The sequence below is a fragment of the Sapajus apella genome, unplaced genomic scaffold (assembly GCF_009761245.1).
Source record: "Sapajus apella isolate SASKATOON/1434 unplaced genomic scaffold, GSC_monkey_1.0 scaffold2, whole genome shotgun sequence".
Classification (NCBI taxonomy): domain Eukaryota; kingdom Metazoa; phylum Chordata; class Mammalia; order Primates; family Cebidae; genus Sapajus; species Sapajus apella.
This window is the reverse complement of record NW_022436942.1, coordinates 75,895,995-75,922,682: the sequence shown is the minus strand read 5'-3', so window position 1 is coordinate 75,922,682 and position 26,688 is coordinate 75,895,995. Positions and strand designations below refer to the sequence as shown.

Below are 26,688 nucleotides of genomic sequence, written 5' to 3'. Positions count from 1 at the left end.
TTAGTTCTAACTTCTTCAGTAAGTATTTTCTAAAATCAGGAACATTCTCTTAAATAATCATAGTATAGTTCTCAAAATCAGAACATTCACATTGATGAAAAAAAAAAAAAAGACTGTGATCTAATCTCCAAACTTTTTTAGATTTCGGTTGTCCCAATAACACCCTTGATAGTGAAAGAAAAATCCACATTATGCAATGCATTCAGTTATCCCGACCCCTCAGTTTCCTTTAATCAGGAAGAATTTCTGAGACTTGCTTGCTTTTGTAGACTATCTCTCAATCTGGTCTTTTCCTTATGATTAGATTAGATTTCCTTATGATGATTCAGGTTATACAGTTTTAACAGGGATGCCATAGAAGTGGAGCGGTATTCTCAGTGCATCGCAGCGGGAAACACCTGTCGATCTGACCCATGACTAACTGTGATCATTTGGTGAAGGTGTTGTCTGCCAAGTTTCTTCACTGTCCAGTTACTCTTTTACCAGTTGAAATTAATAAGTATTTTGTAGGGAGGTATTTTTAAACTATGAAAATATTCTGTTACTCGTCAAAATTTCACTATGAGTTTTAGCATCTACTGATGCTTCTTTCTTGAATCAATTATAATTATGATGGTTTCCAAATGGTGATTTTCTAATTCTATCATTTCTTCCACATTGACTAGTTAGTTCTCCTGAAAGGATGACCTTTCCCTTCTCCCTCTTTATTTTTAACAACAATAATACTCTTTTTCTAAGAGACTGGGGTCTTTATCCCTTGAGACCAGGAGTTTAAGACCAGCCTGGGCAACATAGGATAGAGTGCAGTGGTGCAATCATGGCTCGCTGTAATCTCCACTTCTGGACTCGAGAGATTGTTTGAGGTTTTTTGTAGTGATGTGGTTTGCATTGTTTATTTGTATATTTGGTTTTCAAAGATAGAGTCTCGCTCTGTCGCCTAGGCTGGAGTGCAGTGGTGCAATCCTAGGTCACTGCAGCCTTGATGTCCTGGGCTCAAGTGATCTCCCTGCCGCAGCCTCCTGAGTAGCTGGGACTTGACAGCTGTGCACCACTCTGCTCAGCTAATTAAAAAAAATTTTTTTTTGTACAGATGCAGTCTTGCTATGTTGCCCAGGCTGGTCTTAAGCACCTAGAGTCAAGCAATCCTTCCACCTCAGTCTCCCAAGTATCTGGGATTATAGGTGTAAGCTACCACACTCAGCTCTCTCTTTATTTGTATCAGTGTAGACTCATGGATTCTTATTTCATTCAATGGGTTATATTCCTTTACTGTCATTACTTATTTTGATGTTCAAATTGTCCCAGATTTGGCCAAAAAAAGCCCGTTCTAGCAGGCCCCTGCATCCTTTAAACATGTTCTCATCTTTCTTAGGATGTACACTTTAACCTTGACAATCGAGTAAGTTTTCAGATAGAAGTGTGAATAAGTGGTATGGCAGCTATATCTTTCCCTCCTCACCACTTCCTCTTCATCTCGGATGGATGATGAGACGGGGGATTCCCCCAGAATATCTGCTAAGAGAGCCCTCAGACATGGTGGCCTATTCATCAGTCTTGTTGGGAGTGTTTGCACTGAGCTGGTGTGATTGCCATTGTCATTATCATCGCCTGGTGGAGTGTGCCAAGTTCTATCAATTAAAAATAAAAATACTTGCACATGTATGTTTATAGCATCAAAATTTGCAGTTGCAAAAATATGGAACCAGCCCAAATGCTTATCAATCAACGAGTGGGTGGAGAAATTGTGGTGCATACATATACATATATATATATATACACACACACACACACACATATATATATATGTGTATATATATATATATATATGATTACATATATATATGATGGAATACTACTCAGCCATAAAAAGGAAGGAATTATTGGCATTCCTAGCAACCTGGATGGAACTGGAGACTATTATTTTAAATGAAGTAACTCAAGAATGGAAAACCAAACATTGTATATTCTCATTCATAAGTGGGAACTAAGGTATGAGGATGCAAAGGCATAACAATGATACAGTGAACTCTGGGGACTCGGGAGGAAGGGTGGGAGGGGGCTGAGAAGTAAAAGACTACAAATTGGGTTCAGCGTATACTGCTTGGGTGATGGGTGCACCAAAATCTCACGAATGACCGCTAAAGAACTTACTCATGTAACCAAATACCACCTGTTCTCCCAAAGCCTATGGAAATAAAAAATTAAAAAAATAAATAAAAATAAAAGTTTTTCTAAGAGTGAAAAGAAATAGTAACACCCAAAATACGTCAGTCCAACCACATGCCTGAGCTGGCTCCTGCTGCTCTTCTCTGTCTTGTGCCTTGGCTGAGACTGGGAGGTCTGTTTCAACTCCCAGCACGCTTGTCTTACCTCATCCTGTCTCTAGCAACATGTACAGTTGTTTCTAGTCTCTCTTCTTCCCTAAACTGTCTTTGGCACCAGACCCAGGCTCTGCAAGGACCCTGACTGTCTTGCTCACTGCCGAGTTCTCAGTGAAAACATAGAAGACACTGCATATATGTTTGCTGAATGAATGGATATTGCTAGTGATAATGCGTTTATGATGCTGCCAATAACATCATTATTGAGTGCCAGTGATGTGCCAGGCACTAATTATAGTCATGCACTGCATAATGACATTTCAGGCAAGGATGAGCTGCTTATCTCAATGGAGGTCTCTACGATTATAACGAAGCTGGAAAATGCCTATCATCTGGTGATGTTGTAGCTGTCGTAACATCATAGTGCAATGGCATTATTTGAAAAATAAATTTAGTGTAGCCTAAGTGTACAGTATTTATAAAGTCTACAGTAGTATATGGTAACATTCTGGGCCTTCATATTCCTTCACTTCTCAGTCACTCACTTACTCACTCAACCAGAGCAGCGGCCAGCTCTGCAAGCTCCAGTCATGGTACGTGCCCTGTGCAGGTGTAACCTTTTTATCTTTTGTTTTTTGTTTTATGAGACAGAGTCTCACTCTGTCAACCAGGCTGGAGTGTAATGGGGTGATCTCAGCTCACTGCAAACTCTGCCTCCTGGGTTCAAGAGTTTCTCCTGCCTCATCCTCCGAGTAGCTGGGACTACAAGTGTGTGCCACCACGCCCAGATAATTTTTGTATTTTTAGTAGAGACAGGGTTTCACTGTGTTGGCCAGGCTGGTCTCGAACTCCTGACCTCAAGTAATCCACCTGCCTCGGCCTTCCAAAGTGCTGGGATTACAGGCGTGAGCCACTGCATCCAGCCACATTTTTTATCTTTTATATCATTTTTTTTTACTGTACCTTTTTAATGTTTAGATATGTTTCAATCCACCAATACTTCCCATTGTGTTTTTATTGCCTACAGTATTCAGTAGAGTAATGTGCTAAAGAGCTTTTTAGCCTAGGAGCAATAGGCTATACCAGACAGCCTAGAGGTATAGTAGGCTACATCATTTAGGTTTGTGTCAGTACACTCTATGATGTTTTGCACAGCAATGAAATCCTCTAACGATGCATTTGTTGGAATGCATCCCTGTCGTTAAGTGATGCATCATGATACATAGAATGCATTTTCATATTTAATCCTTACATTATCCCATATGAAGTGGATGCTGTTAATGTCCCCATTTTACAGATAAGGAAACTGAGGCTCAGAGTTGGTAGAAACATTGCTTCTGGTTGCAGCTAGTGTGTAGGAGCCAGAGTTTAAATGCAGCTCTGACTCCAAATTCCTTACTCTCAACTGCTGTGTCCTCCTTCTGGGAGAGTGTTGCTTTTTGCCCAGTAACAGCATGGGTTTTAACTGCTGTGATTGGAGCCCTGTGGAGGGGACAGGGTGTGCCTGTAGGGCAATTCTTGAGGGTAGCGACTTGCACACTTTGGGACAAAAGCTACTGCAGCTGAGGTGACTTTAAGAGGTACACCGACCAACTTTAAACATTTAAAATTATGTTAACATTTTAGTGTTATTAGAAAAAAAGTGTCGCTGATATGTTGGATTCAGTATTCATCAGATGTGTATGTTGCTTGAGATGAAGTTTTAACAAAACGCCTTTTTTTTTTTAAATTGTTTTTTGAGACAGCATATCACTCTGTCTCTCAGGCTGGAGTGCAGTGGCATGATCTCAGCTCACTGCAACTTCTGCATCCCAGCGTCAAGCCATTGTCCTGCCTCATCACCCTGAATAGCTGGGACTACAAGCATGCACCATGCCCAGCTAATTTTTTGTATCTTTAGTAGAGACAGGGTTTTACCATGTTGCCCAAGCTGGTCTCAAACTCCTGACCTTAAGTGATTTGGCTGCCTCAGCTTCCCAAAGTGCTGGGATTATAGGTATAAGCCACCGTGCCTGGCATCAAAAAGTCAATTTAAAGAAATGGTCAGTAAATAAGATGATTCTTAGATATGACAGACTGGAGTTTGGAAGGTACCACCTTAACCCATTTCCTGTTTAGAAATACAAAAATGCAGTGCACTGCCAACACTCATTTAATCTTACGTAAACACACTCTTTGAGGCTGAAGTGAATCTGACTGTTTTTAGTGTGAAAATAAAATATAAAATCTGTTCTTGGAGTTATTACTAAACAGAACTTGTCTCTAATCCTAATGTGATGGAAATGTATATGATGTTCTATTAGGATTAGAGACAAGAGTATTCTCATGGCAAATGGGAAGTAGTTTGAAGTCATATTCTCACCACAATCTGAAGGATTGGAATGAATTTTCCAGTGTGGATGAAATGCTCGTGAGGCCACAGAGGTAGAAAATTGTGTTTGAAGTTATGTATATTATAGAAGATTTAAGGCTGAGAGGCTGGAAGCCATGCAGTTTTCCCTGTGCTTCTTCAAGGGTTAATTCCTATTCTCCCTTTTGAGTCATGGAGCCAGGTTCTTGGTAGGGAGAAGAAAACTCTCATTCTTTAGAATGAGCTCATTGTAATTGCAATTTGCCATTTCTCCCCTGGAAACTGATCTTAACTCTTTTTTGTTTTGTTTTGTTTTGTTTTTTTGAGACAGGGTCTTGCTCTGTTGAATAGGCTGGAGTGCAGTGGCACAATCTTGGCTCACTGCAACCTCTGTCTCCTGGGCTCAAGCGATTCTCCCACCTCAACCTCCTGAGTAGCTAGAGCTACAGGCATGCACCACCACACCCAACTCATTTTTGTAATTTTTTTGGTAGAGATGGGGTTTCACCATCATGCCCAGTCTGGACCCAAACTCCTAGACTCAAGCCATCTGCCTGCCTTGGTCTCCTAAAGTGCTGGGATTACAGGTGTGAGCCACTGTGCCCAGCTGGTTCTTACTTTGTCTTAGTTTTAAAAGTTTTTGGATGAGATGAGGGTGGGATGGGACTTATTCAGATGAAACATAAATTCAACCAATAGTTATTGGGTCCTTATTATGGGCCAGACACTGGGTTAAGCACTGGGAATTTAGAGATGGATGGGGCAGCCTCCTGCCAGAGGAGGAGACAGACAGACAGGCAAATTCCTCCAGTCAGTTTACGAAGTACTAAAGGAGAGAAAAATGTGGAATTTATGGACTTGATCACTTTACATTTTCGAACAGGCAAGGCAGTGTTTCTTTTCCCATAGCTGAAGGGAACAGTACCAAGGAAAACTGAAGTGAATAAATGACCTTGGGGGACATTTTAACAGGGCCCCATGGGATGTATTTGAGTTGACTGGGCCTAGAGAAGTGGGTAAAAATTTCACTATTTATTTTGACTTGATTCAGCTATGGTCCAATGACCAAAAGTCAAGTTGGCATAGCTGGTGTGTATAAGGCTGATCATTTCCCCTACCATTTCTGGAGGCAGACATTCTTCATGGATCTCTCTGTGACTTCAGAATCCTTCTCAACACAACGCTCTGGGAAAATTACTCTAAGTCAACCAAAAGGGGCATGTTCAATTAATCTTATTTCTATCCCTCCCCAAAGCCCTAAATTCTGCCATTTTGAGCAAATAGTTTTTCTCTGAATGGGGATGTGTCTTAGAAGATGAAATACAGGTAGATAAGAAAATGCGTGGGGAAGAGTGTCATTTCTAAGCTGTTAAGCATATCTCTTAACTACTCTTACAGGGTACCCTGTGGTTTTATGGTGCTGTGACTATCTTATAGATGCACTTTCTCCAAGTCACCTGGAAGTGTCATCCTACGGGCCTGTTGTTTCTGCAAACAAGGACTGCTTCACCATAATGATACATTTTGCATGACACTGGTATCTTGAATGCATAATTACAGTTATTTAATTATTAACTTGATAAAATAAGGAGTGTTAGAATTAGTCTCAGGGATGAGGTGCCTAGGAATAAAAAAGCCAGTCTTGTGAATAGGAAAATGGAGGGTTTCCTGAGGGACATCATTCATCCTGTAGAATTAATGGTTTCGTTTTATCTTTCTTTGTGATCATCATGTTGAGTTCTTGCTTCTCCTCCCTCCTCTCTCCTCCTGACCACTGGCAGGCGCCAGGCTTCTGGGAGGGAATGTCACTTGGTTGCCAAATTAAATGCCCCAGATCTATTCACTCTAGAGGGTGGTATCATTTCTGGAAAAGAGAAAGAGAAGGTTATGCTCTCTCTCTTGATATTTGACCTGTTTAATATGATTTGAAATGAAACTTTAGTGTGATAAATGGGGAGACATAAAAACTCCTTGCACGGCCGACATCTCCACTGTGCTTTGGCCCCTGAATGGCAACGGGAATCAGAGAAGGCAGGTGCCCAGCACTTTGATTTAGGATAATGGGGGCCAGACTGGGGTGGAGCCGTCACACTGAGGCATACAGAAACAAGTCTGGGGACAGCTGAGGCCCCAGAAACACACCCAGAAGCTGGAGGCCATGAGGGCAAAGCTATTCAACACAAAGTGAGTGGCTTCGGTGTGCTAGACGCAAAGCAGCCACTAAACAGTCAAGACCATCCTTAAATGAAGCTCCTCTATGTTCTCTACTGGGTCGGGGGCCAATCCTGGGTTCACCCCAGAGTGAAATCAGGCCCCACCTGGGACTCTGTATTACTGTATGTCAGATGGAAGGACTTGATGGTTAGAATCCATCCATCCATCCATCCATCCACCCACCCACCCACTCACCCACTCACCCACTCCCCCACCCCTCTCCCTACCCCCCTACCCACACATTTTAGGAGGGCCTACATGAAGCCAGATCTCAGCAGGGATTCTCTGAAGAGCAAATGATTCTGCCTCCCAGGAGTTTACAGTTGAGCAGAAAAGAATGCCAAGTCAGCAGACTGAAATAGTAATATATGATGAGCAGGATTAAGAGGGGGGTATGGGGCTGAGTTGGAAGCATCCAGAGAATTTGGAGGATGGATTTTAACTTGGAATAGTCTTGAAGGACCCCGATCCCAACTGTTAGTGAGACTTTTCCTCTCTTCTCCCTTGTGTTTGGTCTAGGAGAAGCTCCCCAGGAGATATTTTTGGGGCCTCTTTAATCACTGGATGGGCTAATGTTTGAGCATTTCCTTTTCTCTCTGTACATTCCAGAGAAATAATGCCTCTGTGTAGTCTCTCTCTCTCTTTTTTTTTTTTTTTTGAGACAGAGTCTCACTCTTTGCCCAGGCTGGAGTGCAGTGGTGCAGTCCCAGCTCACTGCAGCCTCCACCTTGTAGGTTCAAGTGATTCTTCTGCCTCAGCCTCCTGAGTATCTGGGACTACAGGCACATGCCACCATGCCCAGCTAATTTTTGCACTTTTGGTAGAGACGGGGTTTTGCCATGTTGGCCCGGCTGTCCTCGAACTCGTAGCCTCAAGCGATCTGCCTGCCTCGGCCTCCCAAAGTGCTGGGCATAGGCGTGAGCCACCATGCCCGACCTGTGTAGTCTCTTAACATTCATCAGTAGCCTGAGTTAATTGAACTGTATTTAGTGACATAATTGGGCTCTCCAGCACTGCATTCAAAGACGCATTCATTTGCTCATTCTTCCATTCAGCAGACTTATGTTTTTGGTGCCTATGAGGGGTTCAGGATCGTTGTAAGAGGTCTGGGGCACAGAGTTGCAAGAAACCAGCCTTCCTGATAAGGAACTCAGAGTATAGAAGAGACAGACTGAAAATATCAATCATAACTCAGGGGAAAGGGCTGGGGCAGGGGAAGTTACACTCATGCACCTAGAACTAAAAAGTGAGCCAGGAACAATGTCCTGGAGGAATTAGCATCTGTGACAGGGGCTGGCACATTTTTCCTGGGAGGGGCCAGGGAGTAAACGTAGCAGGCTCTTGGCAGCCATGTGGTCCCTGTTGTGTCCACTCAACTCTGTTGTTATGACCAAAAGCAGCCATAGACAGTATGCAAATGAATGGGCATGGCCGTGTTCTAATAAAACTTTATTTCCAAAAACAGGTGGTGGGCTGGATTTGGCCTGTGGGCTGAAATGTGCTGACCCCTGATCTAAGATAAGACCTAAAGAGTGACTGGGAAATGAATGGCCAGGTAAAGAGTGGGATGTGTTCGGGCAGGAGAGCAGCAGGTGTCATGACCCAGGAGCTGGAGCTGTTTTGGAAGAAAAATACGAACTGAGAATGGTTGTGTGGCTGGCTGTAGCATGCATGTGTGGGCTGTGGTGTGAGGTGACAGGAGGATTAGGAGGGGCTGGTTTGGAGTTCTGAGTTTATTCTGAGGACAGTCAGTAGGAAGGGACAGGACCTGTCATGCATCATTTAAGCCACGGTGTGTTCTGGCCTCAAGGCCTCAGTCTAGTCGCTCTGAGCCCTTTTCTTCCTATTTTCCATTAATTAATTCTTGCAGGTATACAGTGTGCTTCCCAGGACACAGCAGAGCATGGCTCTGATGACACAGCTGAGCACAAGTCAGTAGGAGGCACTGCCATCTGCTCCTGGTGGCTGATGGCAGAGGAGGGAGCCCTGGACCCTTTCGCAGGGCTGGGCACTGCTCTGCATGCATCACCTCTTATGGCCTCCTGGCCTACATCCCCTCTGATGGACCCTGTTAGGACTCAGTAATTTAAAATGCATGTGGCCAGGGGTTGTCTCGTCACTGATAATGAGGCCTTCACCTCCTCCTCCTGTTCCCCTTAGGCTAGAGGCATTTATTAACTCAAATTAATAGAGGAAGATAAAAAATATTAACAACTCTCTAGGCCCCCTTCCAGCATGATCAGCCTCCCAGAAGCTGCAAGGAGAGCAGGCGAGGGTCATTTTCTGAGTGCTGCTCAGTAATTTTCAGGGCTGGGCATGGTGGCTCACAACTCTAATACCAGCTGTTTGGGAGGCCAGGGTGGACAGATCACTTGAGGTCAGGAGTTCGAGACTAGCCTGGCCAACATGGTGAAACCTCATCTCTACTAAAAATACAAAAAATAGGCCAGGCATGGTAGCAGGTGTCTGTAGTACCAGCTACTCAGGAGGCTGAGGCAGGAGAATTGCTTGAACCCAGGAAGCAGAGGTTGCAGTGAGCTGACATCACACCACGGCCCTCCAGCTTGGGTGACAGAGCGAGATGCTGACTCAAAAGAAAAAAAAAAATTCAGGAAGCAGATACCAAGTCATTCCTTCCATCTTAGTCGTGTTTTGGGATCATCACTTGTACATTAAAGAGGTGGCCTTTCCATGTCCATCAGCTGAATTAGGCACAATTTCAGCAGTTACCACTTCATGACCTGGGTTTTACCCAGTAACTCAGGGTGGAATGCATCTGGGGATAGACACAGAACTGTAGCGCCTCATGGGATTTGAGCTTGACATCAGCTTCGATTCCACTTTTTTTTTTTTTTTTTTTTGAGACGGAGTTTCGCTCTTGTTACCCAGGCTGGAGTGCAATGGCGCGATCTCGGCTCACCGCAACCTCCGCCTCCTGGGTTCAGGCAATTCTCCTGCCCCAGCCTCCTGAGTAGCTGGGACTACAGGCACGCGCCACCATGCCCAGCTAATTTTTTGTAGTTTTAGTAGAGACGAGGTTTCACCATGTTGACCGGGATGGTCTTGATCTCTTGACCTTGTGATCCACCCGCCTCGGCCTCCCAAAGTGCTGGGATTACAGGCTTGAGCCACCGCGCCCGGCCCGATTCCACTTTTATAATAATAGTAGTAATAGAGACAGGATATATTGCATCCTTACCATGTTATGGGCATTGTGCTAAGCGCCTTATATATAGTATCAGTTTATACTGTCCCACAAGGTAGGTTTTATCATCATCTGTTGTAGTGAAGGAAACTGAGGTATAGAGGATTATATAACTTGCTCAAGATCACATCTCCTTTCTCAAGGGTACAGGGATTGGCAAGCTACCACTCTACCACCTGAGGTCCAAATCTTGCCCACCACCTGTTTTTGTAAATAAAGTTTTATTAGAACACAGCCACACCTATTCATTTACATGTTTTTTTTGGCTGTATTCATGCTACTATGGCAGACTGGAGTAGTTGCAGCAGACGCCATATGCCCCACAGAGCCTACAAAACTTACTCTTTGGTGCTTTCAGAAATGGTTGAATACTCCTATCCAAGCAATAAGTGGCAAATGTGGTACAAACGTAGGTTCCTTGGACCCAGAGGCTGAAGTCATGATCGTCAGTGCTATGCTGCCTCTATGTTACCATTTCCATCCTTGCCATTTGTTCATATGGTGGGTTTTAGGTTCCTGTTGTTTTCCAAATCCTGGACCATGAGTTCTTTGAGAGTAGGGACCCTGTCTTATTCATCTCTTTCATTTCTCTGTTTAACACAGCACTAGGTACATTGTTAAAGGCTCAATGAAGGTTTGTCAAATGAATGAATGGATGAGTGGATGGATGGATGGATGGATGGATGGAGGGATGGATGGTGGGATGGTTTTTACAGCCTTCCCAGCCCTGGAAGCCGACTCACAGTCTAGTGCTCTTCTCATTATGAAGTGAATGTGAGAGAAACTTCATGATGAGGGACCTTAGGTAGGGACGGAGGTGAATGACACTGTGCAGACTGAAGATACCAGCCCCATCATTCCAGCCCTCTGCCTGCCAGGCAGAGTAATGTGGAGGCTCCTGGAAGCCAGAGAAAGCTTTCTTTATCATTCCTTTCGACAGATCTTTTAGAGATGTCCTTGCCTATAATTCAGACTCTGAACATTACTAGTACATTGTTGTCATATGCAACTAATATTTGTCACCCCTATGGCAAGCAGAGTCCTGAATGTAAATTCATGAGGTCCCTTCCCCAGAGCTGAGGCAGTCAGTGCATGAGAGGGGTGCTCTTCCCTAAGTCAGCTGGGAATTCCAGGCAGAAGCACCAGCAGCATCACCCTCAATGTTAGGTGGTAAACTTCCCAGGGGGCACTGATTCTATTTCTTACTGATAAAAAAAAGTTCCCTGCTGGTGACTTCATTTTCTGTAGCCATGGCATTTGAAAAACACCTCCATGCACAGCGCTGATTTTGTCCTCCCAGCAGCGTTTCGAAGTGGGCACCGCTAACCGCAGTTTTCAAAAGGAAACTTGCATATATAGAGTACCAGTTCCTTACATGCGTGTATCTCTTACAACAAATTCGTGTTTCCCTCATTTGTCAGATGAAGAGATGGCATCAAGAGCCCAGGGAAGATGCAAGTCTCAGCACTTGAACTCTGGACTATAAGATGCCAAAGTTCCTGATATTCAACCCTTCCTCACATTTGCAGTGATGCCCTGGCATGGCTTGGCCCTGGGTAGGGACGGCATAGAGGACCTTTTTCTAAGGCTACTTCTTACCTACTGAGACCTTGTGTGTCTGAAGCTCAGCCCAAGTCCCTGCATCACCAGAGATGAGAGCTTACTGCAGATGAGTGGTGAGGGCTGCATGGCCATTATCCATGCTTGGCGTGTTTTGCAGTGCTGGGGGAACACACAGGTTGCTTACCAGACACAGTGTTCTGAGTTTTTCTCAGTTGTCCATTTAGGTTTTCAAGATTATTCCTGAAATGTGGGGTGGCTGGGGGCTCTTTAGGAGCCAGAGGGGCCTCTCAGAAGTTACTGTTCCATTCCAGGTTATAATGGACAGCAGCTGGGATGCCCGCCTGGGCCAATTTGCTTTGAGCATCGTTCCAAACTTGGCCTCCAGTGAAGAATTTGTGAGCTTACTTGAGCATAGCAAGCACAGGTGTAACAAAATGGCAGAAGTTGCCAGTGTGTTCGCTGCTGGGCTTTTGTCATATGACCCTTAGCTGCCCCTTATCTTTATGGAAGAGGACATGCTTCCTGATTTACCTTTCTCTTCTCTTTAGCCTCTTTACCATTTAAAAAATGTAAATGCCATTTAAAAAATTGAGTATAAATTATATACAAATATACAATACAAACCACAGATTGTAAGTTCAATGAGTTATGATGGAGGTATATCCCTAGATACCTACTGCACCAATCAATAGAGTATTTCCCCTCCACCCCAGGAAGTTCTCTCATGTCCCTCTCTGATCATCTTGCCCCACCCTGAAGGCAACCCTTGTTCTGCTTTTTAGCACATAGCTTGGATCTCTTGCAGAACTTCATGTAAATGCTCTCATACAGCGTGTACCCTTTTGTATTCGGTTTCTTTCACTCAGCATGATGCTTTTGAGATACACCTATGTGTTGTATCAGTGCATTCTTTCTTATTATTTTATAGCTACATATTACCAATATTTTGTTGTGTGAATGTACCACCATTTATTGGTCCATTCTCATTTTATTTGTTTCCTCGGGTTGCTGTAACAAAGTATCCCAAACATGGTGACTTAAAACAACAGAGTTCTATTGTCTCACAGCTCCATTGGCCAGAAGTCCTGAGTCAAGGTGTGGGCAAGGACGCACTCCCTCTGAAAGCTCTAGGGGAGGACCCTTCTTTGCCTCTCCCAGCTTCTGATGGCTCCCACCAATACTTGGTGTTCCTTTCTTGTTTTGAGTGCATTATTCTAAACTCTGCTTCACATGGCTTCTTTCCTCAGCGTATTCCTCCTCCTCCTCCTTCTCCTCCTTCCTCTCCTTCTCCTCCTCCTCTTCCTCCTCCTCTTCCTCCTCCTCCTTCTCTTCCTCCTCCTCCTTCTTTCCTCTTTCTCTGCTCCTTTTTTTCCCCTTCTTTTTGTGCTCCTTCTTCCTTTTCTTCACAGGGTCTGGCTCTGTCACCCAGGCTGGAATGCAGTGGTACAATCACATCTCACTGCAACTTCCACTTCCCAGGCTCAAGTGATCATCCCACCTCAGACCCTCCAGTATTTGGGACTACAGGTGCCTACCACCATGCCTGGCTAAGTTTTGTTTTGTTTTTTTTGTTTTTTTGTGTTTTTTTTTTGTATTTTTTTTTTGTAGAGACAGTATATTACCATCTTGCCCAGGCTGATCTCAAACTCCTAGGCTCAAGCAGTCCTTCTACCTTTGTCTCCCAAAGTGCTGAGATTACAGGTGTGAGCCAGCACACAGGTTGTCTTTTCTTATAAGGACACCAGTCATTGGATTTAGAGCTTATCCTAATCAAGTATGACCTTAACTTGATTACATCTGTAAAAACCCTACTTCCAAATAAGGTCACATTTGCAGTTATTGGGGGTTAAGACTTCAACATACCTTTCTTGGAGGTACAGTTCAACCTATTATACATTTGGAGTGCTTCCAGATTGAGGTTATTGAGAGTAAATCTAAATCTATTTAGAACATTCTTGTACACCCTTTTCGTTATCGTTGTGGACATATATTCTCATTTCTCTTGAGTAAATAGCTACGAGTAGAATCCCTAGGTCCTACTGTATGTGTTTTTATGCAGCTTCATAAGAAACTGCCACACTGTTTTCCAAAGTGGTTGCGTATTTTACAATCTCACCAGCAGGTGTGACAAGTCAGTTGCTCTGTATCATCAGTAGTTCTCAATATGGGGCAATTTTGAATTTTGTCCCCAGAGGACATTTGGCAATATCTGAAGACAGTTTTGCCGGCCATAATTTGCAGTGGAGGGGACAGTGCTGTTAACATCTAGCACCTGGGGAGGGACCAAGGATGCTGCTAAGCATTTCACAATGCCCAGGGCAGCCCCCATTACAGTCCCCAGGAATGGGTTATCCAGCTGGAAAGGTCAATAGCGCTGAGGTTGAGAAATCCCGCCCTATCTCCTCGCTACCACTTAATATTGTCAGGCATCTAACTTTATTCATCCTAATAGTTATGAAATGTTGTCTCATCATGTTTTCTTTGTTCATCTTTAATGACTAAATATGGCAAACATTTTTTTGGACTTATTGGCTATTTCTCTCCATTTTATGTAAATCATCTATTCAAATCTCTTGCCTATTTTAAAATTGGGTTATCTTTTAAAAAATTTTTATTTTATTTTATTTTTATTTTTTGAGGTGGAGTCTTGCTGTGTCACCTAGGCTGGAGTGCAGTGGTGCTGCTGGGCTCACCGCAACCTCCACCTCCCAGGTTCAAGCAATTCTCCTGCCTCAGCCTTCCTAGTAGCTGGGATTACAGGCGAGTGCCACCATGCCAGCTAATTTTTTGTATATTTAGTAGAGGCGGGATTTCACCATGTTGGCCAGGCAAGTTTCAAACTCCTGACCTCAAGTGATCTGCCTGCCCTGGCCTCCCAAACTGCTGTGATTATAGGTGTGAGCCACCACCCCTGCAACATCTGTCTCCCTGTTTCAAGTGATTCTTGTGCCTCAGCCTCCCAAGTAGGGGGGTTTACAGATGTGCGCCACCATGCCAGGCTAATTTTTGTATTTTTAGTCGAGATGAAGTTTCACCAAATTGGCCGGGCTGGTCTCGAACTCCTAACTTTATGTGATCTGCCCAGGCTTCCCCAAGTGCTGGAATTACAGGCATGAGCCACCACCCCTGGCCTAAGCATTTTTTAATGTTTAGTGCTTTTTGTGTCCTAAGAAATCTTTGCCAATCCCAAAGTTGTCAATATTCTCCTATTTTCTTTTAGAAGCTTTATAGTTATTAGCTTTTCTGATAGGTTTATTAACTGTCTCACATTAATTTTTACATATGATGTAAAGTAAGGATGGAAACTCGTTATTTTCCATGTGAATATCCAGTTGTTCCAGCATCATCTGTTGAAAAGACCACCCATTCCCCATTGAATTCTTGATATCTTCATCAAATATAAGTTGGCCATGTGTATGTGGGTATACTTCAAGACTCTCCGTTCCATTCCATTAATCAACTTGCCTGCTCTTAAGGCAATATCACACTGCCTTGAAGACATTGTCTTATCTCTCTGGCCTCTTGTCTTTTCATCTGTCTTCTCTGTTTTTTTTTTTTTTTTTCTTTCAACCTCCCCATTTCACTGGGCTGGGGATGAGTGCAGTTGGGAGAGAAAAATTAAGCTATATTTTGCTTCTGATTATTTCTCATACCTTTTTGCAGTCTACCTCCCTTGCCATCTTGTGTGTGTGTGTGTGTGTATGTGTGTGTGTGTGTGTGTGTGTGTGTGTGTGTGTGTGTGTGTGAGAGAGAGAGAGAGAGAGAGAGAAAGAGAGAGAGAATTAAGCCAGGGATAAAAAGTACCAGATGCCTGCCCCAAGCATCCCTGTTCTTGTTAACCAGTTTTCTTTCCTGTTTTCCACTCAGCACCTACGTTCTCACTTGCCTCAAGAGCATCCCATTTAAACAGATTGGCCAAGCCTTATTCTCCCCCTTGGCTTTGACTTTCTTGACTTCTTGAAATCCCTCCCTCCCACCTGAAATCTTCCTGGAATCAATAGAAAAAAAGTCATGCTTCTTCTTTCCTAATGAGTGACTCATCAAGCCAGGGCTGAACACTCACAAACAATCCTCCCTGCAAGGGATCAAAAATGTTCCTGGTCTCTGTTGATTCCTCCATTCATTCTTGGCATGTTGTTGTGCATCTGGGCTGATGCTGCTGGTTATGTCCTGGCATTGCAGACCCCCTGCCTGTTTGACATGGATCATGGAGCATCCAACAGTCCAGAACTGCGTGGGGTGAGGGATAAGGGGCGGGGGCAGGTTATTTTTTGCTGATGATCCAGAGAGATGAAGCTTGTTGTGTAACTACCAGCAACAAAGCCACATAAAGTCTCATGACTCTTCAGAACAAAATGGAGAGATTATATGCCCATTGCATCATTATTTAGAAAAAGTATATTTTTAATATTTGTGAATGATGGATCAGAACCTGTGCTAACACCTCAGTATCTGAGGAATGTTGCTACTTATTTTTAGGTATAGTTTGAAAGATACATATTATTTTTCTTTTTCTTTTTTTTTTTTTGAGACAGGGTCTCACTCTGTCATATGACCCAGGCTGGAGTGCAGTGGTGTGATTTCAGCTCACTGCAACTTTCACCTCCCAAGTTCAAGCAGTTCTCCCACCTCAGCCTCCCAAGTAGCTGGGACTACAGGCACATACCACAATGCCCAGCTAATTTTTATATTGTTTGTTAGAGACAGAGTTTTGCCATGTCAGCCAGGCTGATCTTTAACTCCTGACCTCAAGTGATTTACCCGCCTCAGCCTCCCAAAGTGTTGAGATTATAGGCATGAGCCTCTGTGCCCGTCCTGAAAGATGTATATTAAAGCCTAACTTTAAAACATATTATATTTTAAAGAGTAAATTGAAATAAATAGTAAGAACAGGATTTAAAGACAGCTTGAGTTTAAAATACTTATCAAAATGTGAGATTTTGTTGGTATCTACACTAGTACTTTGATGTGAGAAATACACAATAAATGTTATTTCCATAACTTCAAAAATCCAATATTACTTTTTTTTTTTTTTTGAGACAGAGTCTTGCCCTGTTGCCAGGCACCAGGCTGGAGTGCAGTGGCACGATCTCGGCTCACTGCAACCTCCACTTCCCAGGTTCAAGCAATTCTCCTGCCTCAGCCTCCCGAGTAGCTGGGACCACAGGTGCCCGCCACCACGCCCAGCTAATTTTTGTATTTTTTTTTAGCAGAGATGTGGATTCACCATGGTCTTGATCTCTTGACCTCATGATCCGCCCGCCTCTGCCTCCCAAAGTGCTGGGATTACAGGCTTGAGCCACCACACCCGGCCTAGATTTTTTTTTTTTTTAAATGAGATTCTGAAATGGTTGAAGACTCACAAGAAATTGTGGTACAGAAGTTCCTTGAATCCTCCCCCAACTTCCCCCAGTGACAGCATCTTACATAACCACAGTATGAAATTGACGTTGATACAATACTGTTGACTTCATACAGATCTTATTTGGATTTTACTAACTTTTACTTGCATTTTTTTAGCTTTTTTTTAATGATGATTTTATTGTTCAACAGATGACCTGGCAGTATCCAAGAAAATTTTGGAATGACAAAGATATGAGTTCCCATTCTAGCCTTGTCACTTATCTGTGGGATCATGGGTGATTCATTCAACTTTTCTGAGCCTCAGTTTCTTCCTCCGTAAAACAGAGTTGATAATATCTGCCTCTTATAAATTAAATAACTTATACAGATATATCATGCTTGAGAACTGTTGTGATGGGTTGGCTGAAAAATCTAAACTCATGGAAGTATAAACATGAAGGAAGCCGCTTACTTTTAGTTTAATTGAGATATACGGAGTGTCTTCTTTTCCATTTTTACTGACAACTTGGGCAGATTTATTGACTTTTGGCTAGGAGAGCTTAAAGCAGAGAAGGTCTCCCTGGTGTTGGTGTCGCTTGTTTGATTCTTCTGTTGTGAGTGATCTCTCTGCGAATGGTGAGGATGGAGTCCTCTGGCTTGTCTTCAGGGTCATCCCTGCCACTGAGGGGCAGCCTGGTCTAATTGACTCCTTGGATGGCACCCCTCTGGCCCCTTTTCTGTTGGTCATCTAGACACAGAGGACTTGTGCCATCCACTGGCCCTTAAGCCTCGCCTTGCAGCCATGGGCATAGGGGACACTTCTCATATTCTCTGGGCGGGTGGAGATCTGGGGTGGAGTGGGAAGTATCCCCATTTCCTTCTCAGACCCACTACTTCAATGACCCCTTGTTACAGGAAAGGGGTTCTGATCCAGACCCCAAGAGAGGGGTCTTAGATCCTGTGCAAGAAGGAATTCAGGGCGAATCCATACAGTAAAGTGAAAGCACGTTTATTAGAAAAGTAAAGGAATACTTTGGGAGGCCGAGGCGGGTGGATCACGAGGTCAAGAGATCGAGACCATCCTGGTCAACATGGTGAAACTCTGTCTCTACTAAAAACTACAAAAAATTAGCTGGGCATGGTGGCGCGTGCCTGTAGTCCCAGCTACTCTGGAGGCTGAGGCAGGAGAATTGCCTAAACCCAGGAGGTGGAGGTTGCGGTGAGCCGAGATCATGCCATTGCACTCCAGCCTGGGTAACAAGAGCGAAACTCCGTCTCAAAAAAAAAAAAAGAAAAGTAAAGGAATAAAAGAACGGCTACTCCATAGACAGAGCAGCCCCAAAGGCTACTGGTTGCCCATTTTTATGATTATTTCTTGATGATATGCTAAACAAGGGGTGGATTACTCATGCCTCCTCTTTTTAGATCATAAGGGATAATTTCCTGATGTTGCCATGGCATTTGTAAACTGTCACTGAGCTGGTGGGACAGTAGCAGTGGGGACGACCAGAGGTCACTCTTGTGACCATCTTGGTTTTGGTGGGTTTTGGCTGGCTTCTTTACTGTATCCTGTTTTATCAGCAAGGTCTTGATGACCTGTATCTTGTGCTGACCTTCTATCTCATCCTGTGACTTAGAACGCCTTAGCCATCTGGGAATGCAGCCCCGTAGGTTTCAGCCTCATTTTACCCAGCTTCTATTCAAGATGGAGTTACTCTGATTCACACACCTCTGATACCCTCAGGCTGTTTGGATGTAGGTCATCTAGTGATCCCCTACCTGCAGAAATGTCTAGTGTTGCACTGTCTGATATGGTAGCCACTAGCCACAGGTGGTAATTATTTAAATTTAAAAGAATTAAAATTAGTGCCTACTGGCTTGCAACTGTAGTCCCAGCTACTTAGGAGGCTGAGGCGGGAGGATCACTTGAACTTGGTTTGAGACCAACTTGGGCAACAGAGTGAGACCCATGTCTCTTAAAAAATAATTAAAATAGGTGGAGCTGCCTCATCACCGCCAGACTTAAGCTGAGGCCCGCTGGCTCTCTGGCAGGGTGTAGAACTGAGCCTAGGCTACACTATCCTGTTCATGCTCTGTGCTTGTGCCAAGAGGGCAATGGCAGTTTCCTGTGTTCTCCTGCATACTGGGCAGAAGATGCCCCTGATTTGTCTGGGTACCTGGAAGAGTGAGCCTGGTCAGGTAAAAGCAGCGGTTAAGTATGCCCTTAGTGTAGGCTACTGCCACATTGACTGTGCTGCTATCTACGGCAGTGAGCCTGAGACTGGGGAGGCCCTGAAGGAGGAGTGGGAGCAGGCAAGGCAGTGCCTTGGGAGGAGCTGTTTGTGACATCCAAGCTGTGGAACACCAAGCACCACCCCAAGGATGTCGAGCCTGCCCTCCAGAAGACTCTGGCTGACCTCCAGCTGGAGTATCTGGACCTGTACGTGATGCACTGGCCTTATGCCTTCGAGCGGGGAGACAATCCCTTCCCCAAGAATGCTGGTGGGACTATACACTATGACTCCACCCACTACAAGGAGACTTGGAGGGCTCTGGAGGCATTGGTAGCTAAGGGGCTGGTGTGACCTCTGGACCTGTCCAACTTCAACAGTCAGCAGATTGATGACATACTCAGTGTGGCCTCCGTGAGTCCAGCTGCCTTGCAGGTAGAATGCCACCCATACTTGGCTTAGAATGAGCTAATTGCCCACTGCCGAGCACGTGGCCTGGAGGTAACTGCTTATAGCCCTTTGGGCTCCTCTGATCATGCATGGTGCGATCCTAATGAACCTGTCCTGGAGGAACCAGTAGTCCTGGCATTGGCTGAAAAATATAGCCAATCTCCAGCTCAGATCTTGCTCAGGTGGCAGGTCCAGCGGAAAGTGATCTGCATCCCCAAAAGTATCACTCCTTCTCAAATCCTTCAAGGTGTTTGACTTCACCTTTGGCTCGGAAGAGATGAAGCAGCTAAATGTCCTGAACGAAAACTGGCAATGTATTGTGTCTGTGCTTACGGTGGATGGGAAAAGAGTCCTAAGGGGTGCAGGGCATCCTCTGTACCCCTTTAATGACCCGTACTGAAACCACAGCTTCTTGGCCTTCCTTCCAGTTCTCCAGCTAATGAGGTCCTGCCACAACGGAAAGAGAGAAGTAATAAAGCCATAAGAACATCCAATCAATCAATCAATCAATCAATCAAAGAAAATGTAATTAAACATTTAATTCCTCAGTTGCACTAGCTGCATTTCATGTGCTCAATTACCATATATGGCTGGTGGCTGCCATATTGGACAGCACAGATATGAAACATTTCCATTATCATAAAGAGTTCTTTTGGGCATTTCTGGTCTAAATAATACATCCCCCATCTTAGGGCTGCCCATGTTAGTCTTTTCTAAGGACTGTCCCACCTCTCCCTGCTTAGAAGGTGGTACCAATGGGTGGCCATGGGATCTGTAATTTCAGCAGACGTCTCTTTAGGAAATTGAGATGCCAGTTTCTTTTCTTGTAGACACCCCTGGGGAGTAGAAATGCTCTCTCTTTGTGAATCCTTTGCCCTCAGAAGGTCAAAGACCAAAACTCAACCCATCTGCCTCCACTTCTTCTGGGGAGGAGGCAGCAGTGGACCTTGGGATGTGGGGCTCAATCTGCCCCCTCTTTGGGTCCTTGTGCAAAGGAGTTTGATTCCAACTCTGTCTCACAGGTAGCTCTTTATAGAAAGCAGAATTATTTTATGTCTTATTTTTAGCTTTGGATATAAACTATAATTCTGGGACTACAGTAGAAATCCCACTTGATAGCCGATTGCACCATTACCATTAATAGTTTTATTCTGACCATATAGCCTTCTATACTTTTCTACAAGTATAGAAGTATATGACCTTCCGTTTCTCATCTACATTCATAGATAGCTGTTCGTTACATTGTAAGCATTTACCCACATTTCTATTCCAACTAGAGTTTCCATTTTTAGATGGGCACATAACGTTGCATTGCTTTGGTATCTATGGTTATCTATTTCTCTTTCAGATAAAGATATCTGTTATTCCTAGAGGTTTGGTGTTACCAGTAGCACCACTGAGGGCATCTTGGTGCATCAAACTTCTTGCTTTTGACAACTTCTTTCCTTTGGAGAAATTTTCCTAGAGGTAGGAAAGGTATTGAGCCTATGAACTTCTTAACTCTTTGTCAAAGTTTGAACTCCCCTCTCCTTACAAATTACAGGTCTGAGGGCTGAATGGGACCTAAGATATCTGTAATCGACACCTGTCACTGCCACCTGTGCTGTATACACAGCTCTCCTCTTTCCAGCTTCCTCTCATTCCCTCCTGCCTGTCTGGGTGCCTCTTTGTGTTCCTTTCCTCCTTGTAATTAATTCCTATTTTTTCCCTGAGAGATCAGCACTGGATTCAAGGTCATTTCCACTGAGAAATGTTTTCTCACTCTATCACCTTCGAATAAGCCAGACCCCCTTGTCAAGAAGAGGGACCTTTCTTTCATAGCATTTTTCATGATGTATGATTAGACATTCATCTGTGTAATAAGCAGTCTGATGTTTGAGCCCTTGGTTAAGACCAAAGGGTGGGGCTCATCACTGCCTGGCACACAAGCACTTAGACTTGTTGAATGAATAAACACAGCTGATGCAAAGTGATGGGGATGCCAGTCAGAATGCCGGTCTTTTGTCAGTCTTGCCTCTGCCTCGTGTTACTTTAAACAATCCCTCTTTAGGCATGGGGCCAAATTAGGGGTTAAAACTATCTGGAGCCTATAAACGGGCTTCAAGGGTCTGTGAACGCCTTGACATTGTATACATGAGTGTTGTGCAGACAGGTGCACCTGGGGAGGAAGGCGGTAGAGGGTCCACCTTTTCCACCATGAGGTTTTTAAATAGTGTAGCAAACCTTTTAAATGGTAACGGCCATCAGCCCAGGTCATTGGTGTGGTCTTTACAACACCTAAGAAACAACCCTGCTTCTCTGTAATTGAAGAGAGTTACTCACCCAGCTCCTAGCTGTGCCCAACTGGGGCATGCCTGGTTCAGTAGGGATGAACCATCTATAGAACCTTCACTCGGCACATCCTCCAGACACTTTGCCCCCTGTCTGAAGAAGAATAAGGAAGGAGATATGCTTCCTATACCCAACTCCTCTCCCAAGCTTCAAACTTGAAGTTATTGAGTCCCTCTCTCTCCTCATGGAAGGAGTGATGAAGGAGTGGAGAAGGGCCAGGAATGGGATGCTGGCAGAATTTCTTTCACATGGAAACAGACATTTAGGGTAAGGAGAAGCATTCCCCTCTGCCCCCAACACACTGACCTCAGAAGACTCTAATAGTTCTAATATTCTCAGTCTCTGTTCATATAGTCATACAAGACCAATGTTTGAAGGAGGCTTAAAAGGACCATTTTCTTTGTAATTGCTTGTTGGAATTTTGCCTAAACAATTTATTATGCAATTAATGCATGTTCATTTTGCAGAACCTGCAGACTCTAATACCTGATAGGGCCTGGCAGGAAACAAATGGTTGAAGAGGGCCTAGTGTAAGATGACAAATGGCAGCTGACATTTGGCTTCGGGGTCAATTACTTACAATAGGGAATGGTGGGGAGGGGGGCAAACTGGAGCGCCCATGCCTCATCTATCTAAAGGGGGAAGCCACTCCTTGTCTCTAGCTGACTGTTGCCACATTGAATGCAAGACCTTAATTGTTAGCTGGGGGCAGTGGCTTACACCTACAATCCCAGCACTTTGGGAGGCAAAGGTGGGCAGATCACCTGAGGTCAGGAGTTTGAGACTATCCTGGCTAACATGGTGAAACCTCGTCTCTACTAAAAATTCAAAAAATTAGCCAGGTGTGGTGGCACATGCTTGTCATCCAAGCTACTTGGGAGGCTGAGATGGGAGAATTGCTTGAACCTGGGAAGTGGAGGTCATAGTGAGCCAAGATTGCATCGCTGCACTCCAGCCTGGGCTGGGAAGGAAAAGAAAAAAACAGATCGGAGTTGTTTCAATTTATCAAGGAAAGGGGGAAGCCTGAATTTTTTAATGTGAAAATTTCCTGTTTTTATACATGTTGCCGACGAATCCACTTTTAAGGTTTGTATGAGCCAAATAAAGTTTGTCGGCTCTCCAGATGTTTCTCTACAGGCCATCACTTTGCATAGCAAATTTTAAACCCTACAAATTCATTTAATCATATTTTCCTTGAAGTCCACATAAACAGAAAGCCCTCCGGATCCTTGATTAGCAGTTGCTTGGGAGGTTGGAAGTCCTCTCCTTTTAGGGAGATGGTGACTCTAAATCATCACCTGAGACCTTGTCAGAGTCTCCACCTTCATGATTGTATGGCAGAGGGACATAGTGGGAACCAGCATGCAGCTGAAAGGCCATGCTTCGCCAGAGCTGCTGTTGGCATGTGTCTTCAAGCCCAGTGCCGAAGAGGCTAAAAATAGTCCCAGGTGTTTGGGTGACTGTTTTGTCTTAACTGCCTCCAGGCCCTAGAGAACTGTCACCCCATTAATCTTCACGGCAGGGTGCCTGGCTTAGAGGACAAAACTCAGCTTCCAAAGCATAGGATTTAATTCCAGCTGGGCACATGCGAGCCTCACTTTCCCCATCTGCCCCAGAGCCACTCGCTCATCAACCTCATAGTCTGCCTGAGAAGGTGACAAGGACCAGAACCTCAGGGTACATGCGGAGCTTTCCTGGGTGGCATTCCCACAGGAAGTTTCTGCCAAGCAGCAAGAATAAAACCCTAAAAGCCACATTCATTTAAAGACCATTAATCCAGCTCTGAATCATTCCAACTGGAGTGACTTGTCTAAGATTTAGTTTTGCTGAGCAATCTCTTTCCCTCCATGGACAGTGAACAACAGGGTTTCAGTAAAATGCTTCCTGAGGAAATGTCTTTGCTACGATCCTCTATGCATTCTCAGACTTTAGAAGAGCTTGTTTGTATTAATTCACAATCTAGTTATAAAAGATTTTCATCAGCACCTCTAGACAATATTCAGTTAATCCAGATGAATTGAAAGTCATAAAAGTAATTTTCATATGCATTATTTTTGTATCTTTTTCTAAGTGATTAAATCTCCACTTAAACTGGCTTCTCCTACAAAATGATTTGTTGGCTTTTGTAACTGCAAAGTGCTTAGGAATGATGGGCTTTAGGTACAGTTGGATCTAGGTGCTTAAACAAATGTTGAAGAAACTCTGTGTCAGCCGCTTGCTCCTTGGTAGCTTTGCTTTCTCATTATGGCCAGCTGCTTTCTCTCTCACTCTGTGTCTCAAGTAGTTCCAGAAAAAGACTCAGTTGCCTCACTGGAAAGAGAAACTTCTTTCTCTAAGGCTTATACACAAATCCTGAGATTGGCCCCTTGTAAGTCAGCTTGGACCTCTTGCCTAACCTGAAACCATCTCTGTGTTCAGGGGTTGGAGTAAGCAGATTGGGACAGGTGCACGTGTGTGCACGTGCGCGCATGTGCACGTGCACACACACACACACACACACACACACACACACACACCCTGTAAGCCCCACACATACCACGTGGATGGGTGGTAGACAGACTAAAGTAACAGATGTCATCTACATTTTAAAATAATGAAAACTTCAACTGTCAGTCAGCCTAAGTCGTATGGGGGCCTCTTTTTTTTTTTTTTTAATTTTTGGGGCAGGGTCTTGCTTTGTCACCGAGGTTGGAGTGCAGTGGTGCAATCCTGGCTCACTGCAGCCTTGATCTCCTAGGTTCAAGTGATTTTCCCACCTCAGTCTCCTGAGTAGCTGGGACCATAGTCATGTGCCACTATGCTTAGCTAATTTTGTGTGTGTGTGTGGAGATGAGACCTCACTGTGTTGTCCAGGCTGGTCTCAAACTCCTGGACTCAACCAGTCCTCCTGTCTCAGCCTTCCAAAGTGCTGGGCTTACTAGTAAGAGCCACTGTACCTGGCCTTGAGCCCCCTAAAAAGTGCAGTCGGCAATGTGCAGTTATAAGACAAGAGGAGTTTGTCTAAATCAAGTTTCCTTGGCATCATTGTTGTTGGAAAGATTATCCCTAAGGTGGGCTGGGAGAGTGGATCACACACCAACTTTGGTGAACTTGAGGAGTCTGACAATGGACTTGTCTTGCCAAACTCTCCAGCTTCTGCAATTCTGAAATTTACTTGGAAGGAAGAATCAATATTGAGTTCAAAAGTCAAACCATGAGCATCAGAAGTTGGGAAAGATGGAGGAAGTTGGGTCATAACCAGGAGCCAGTGTGGGAGGAAATAAAATACTTGGAGATTTAGACACAAGCCAGAAAATCTCATTACAGAAGAGCTTGCATTTGTATAGATTTTTTCCCAGGCACTTTCATATCCATTATCTCATTTGAGCTGCATCACATCCCTGTGTGGTCGGCAGGTCAGAAATTCTTATATTCATTTTTTGCATAAAGAAACTGAGACTTATTGAGGTTAATTGACTGGACCAAGGTCAGAGATCTAATTAGGAAGAAGTCTGGGAATAGAATATAGGCAGTTCTAGACCAGCGCTACCAGACATGTAATACAAACACTGTATGTAATTAAAAATTTTCTCATAGCCATAGTAGAAAAGTAAAAAGAAACAGATGAAATTGGTTTTAATAATTGATTTTAGTCTAACCAATAGATCTAAAATATTATTTCAACAGATAATCAACTTAAAAACTTGAGATGTTTTACATTATTTTTTCCATATGGAGTCTTCAAAATCTGGCGTGCATTGTATACTCAGACCACATCTCAATTCAGACTAGCCACGTTTTAGGTGCCCTCTAGCCACATGTGGCCAGTGGATACCATATTGGGTGGCATGGTCTAGGCTGTGCTTGGTGTAATGGGTAGAAGCCATACTTTGGAGTAAATTTTTCTGGGTCTCCATTCATTTAGTTCAATAACTATTTATTAAGCATATACTATGTGCCCTATGCTGAGGATAAAATGGCAAATGAGAAAGATTTTTGCCTTCATGGAAGGCATGTGCTAATGGAAGAGGCTGACACAAAATAAATTTACAATAAAGTAAATACAGTGATTTCAAAGTGTTCCAAGTACTATGAAAGAAGCAGACAGGGTGCTGAGATTGAGACTGATAGAGTGATCATGAAGACCTCTCTGTTCCACTGAACTGAGGTCAGAGAAGAGGCCGTGCAAAGAGTGGGGACGTTGTGGAGACAGAGGAGCATGTTCTGGGGAGAGAGAAGACATGTGCAAAGGCCCTGAGGCAGGAAAGCATTTACATATTCTAGGAACTTAATGAAGACCTATATGACTTCATTTGGAGGATGCCTTGAAAGAGACTCAGTTGCCTTGATATCTAAGATATGTGGCAGGTTGTTGATGAATATTTGCTGCATAGATGGATGGGTGGATGGATAGAGTTATGGACAGACAGAAGGATGCATTCGTTTTGTATTGCCTGTGGCTATTTTTGTGTTACAATTGCAGAAATAAATAATTGCAACAGAGATACTGGACCCTGTAAAGCCTAAAATATTTACTGTCTGGTCCTTTACAGAAAACATTTGCTGACCTAAGATCTATAAAATGGGGACAGTAATAACTTCTTTAAACAACTGTATGGGGATTAAATGAGAGAGGGATATTTCTTACCTGTCCCAGTGGCTGGCCCTTGGTACCACAATCAACAAAGGTGGATTTTCTCC

The 26,688-nt window shown here is 43.9% G+C and overlaps 1 protein-coding gene and 1 pseudogene across 5 annotated transcripts in view; both read left to right on the top strand.

Moving 5' to 3' along the window:
* KSR2 (kinase suppressor of ras 2) overlaps window positions 1–26,688 on the top strand; it is a 531,211-nt gene that overhangs the window by 237,931 nt on the left and 266,592 nt on the right. The gene's annotated exons all lie outside the window — the stretch shown is intronic.
* LOC116525259 lies at window positions 18,926–20,167 on the top strand (annotated as a pseudogene). The gene has a single exon (XR_004257640.1). The product of XR_004257640.1 is annotated as an aldo-keto reductase family 1 member A1 pseudogene (transcript).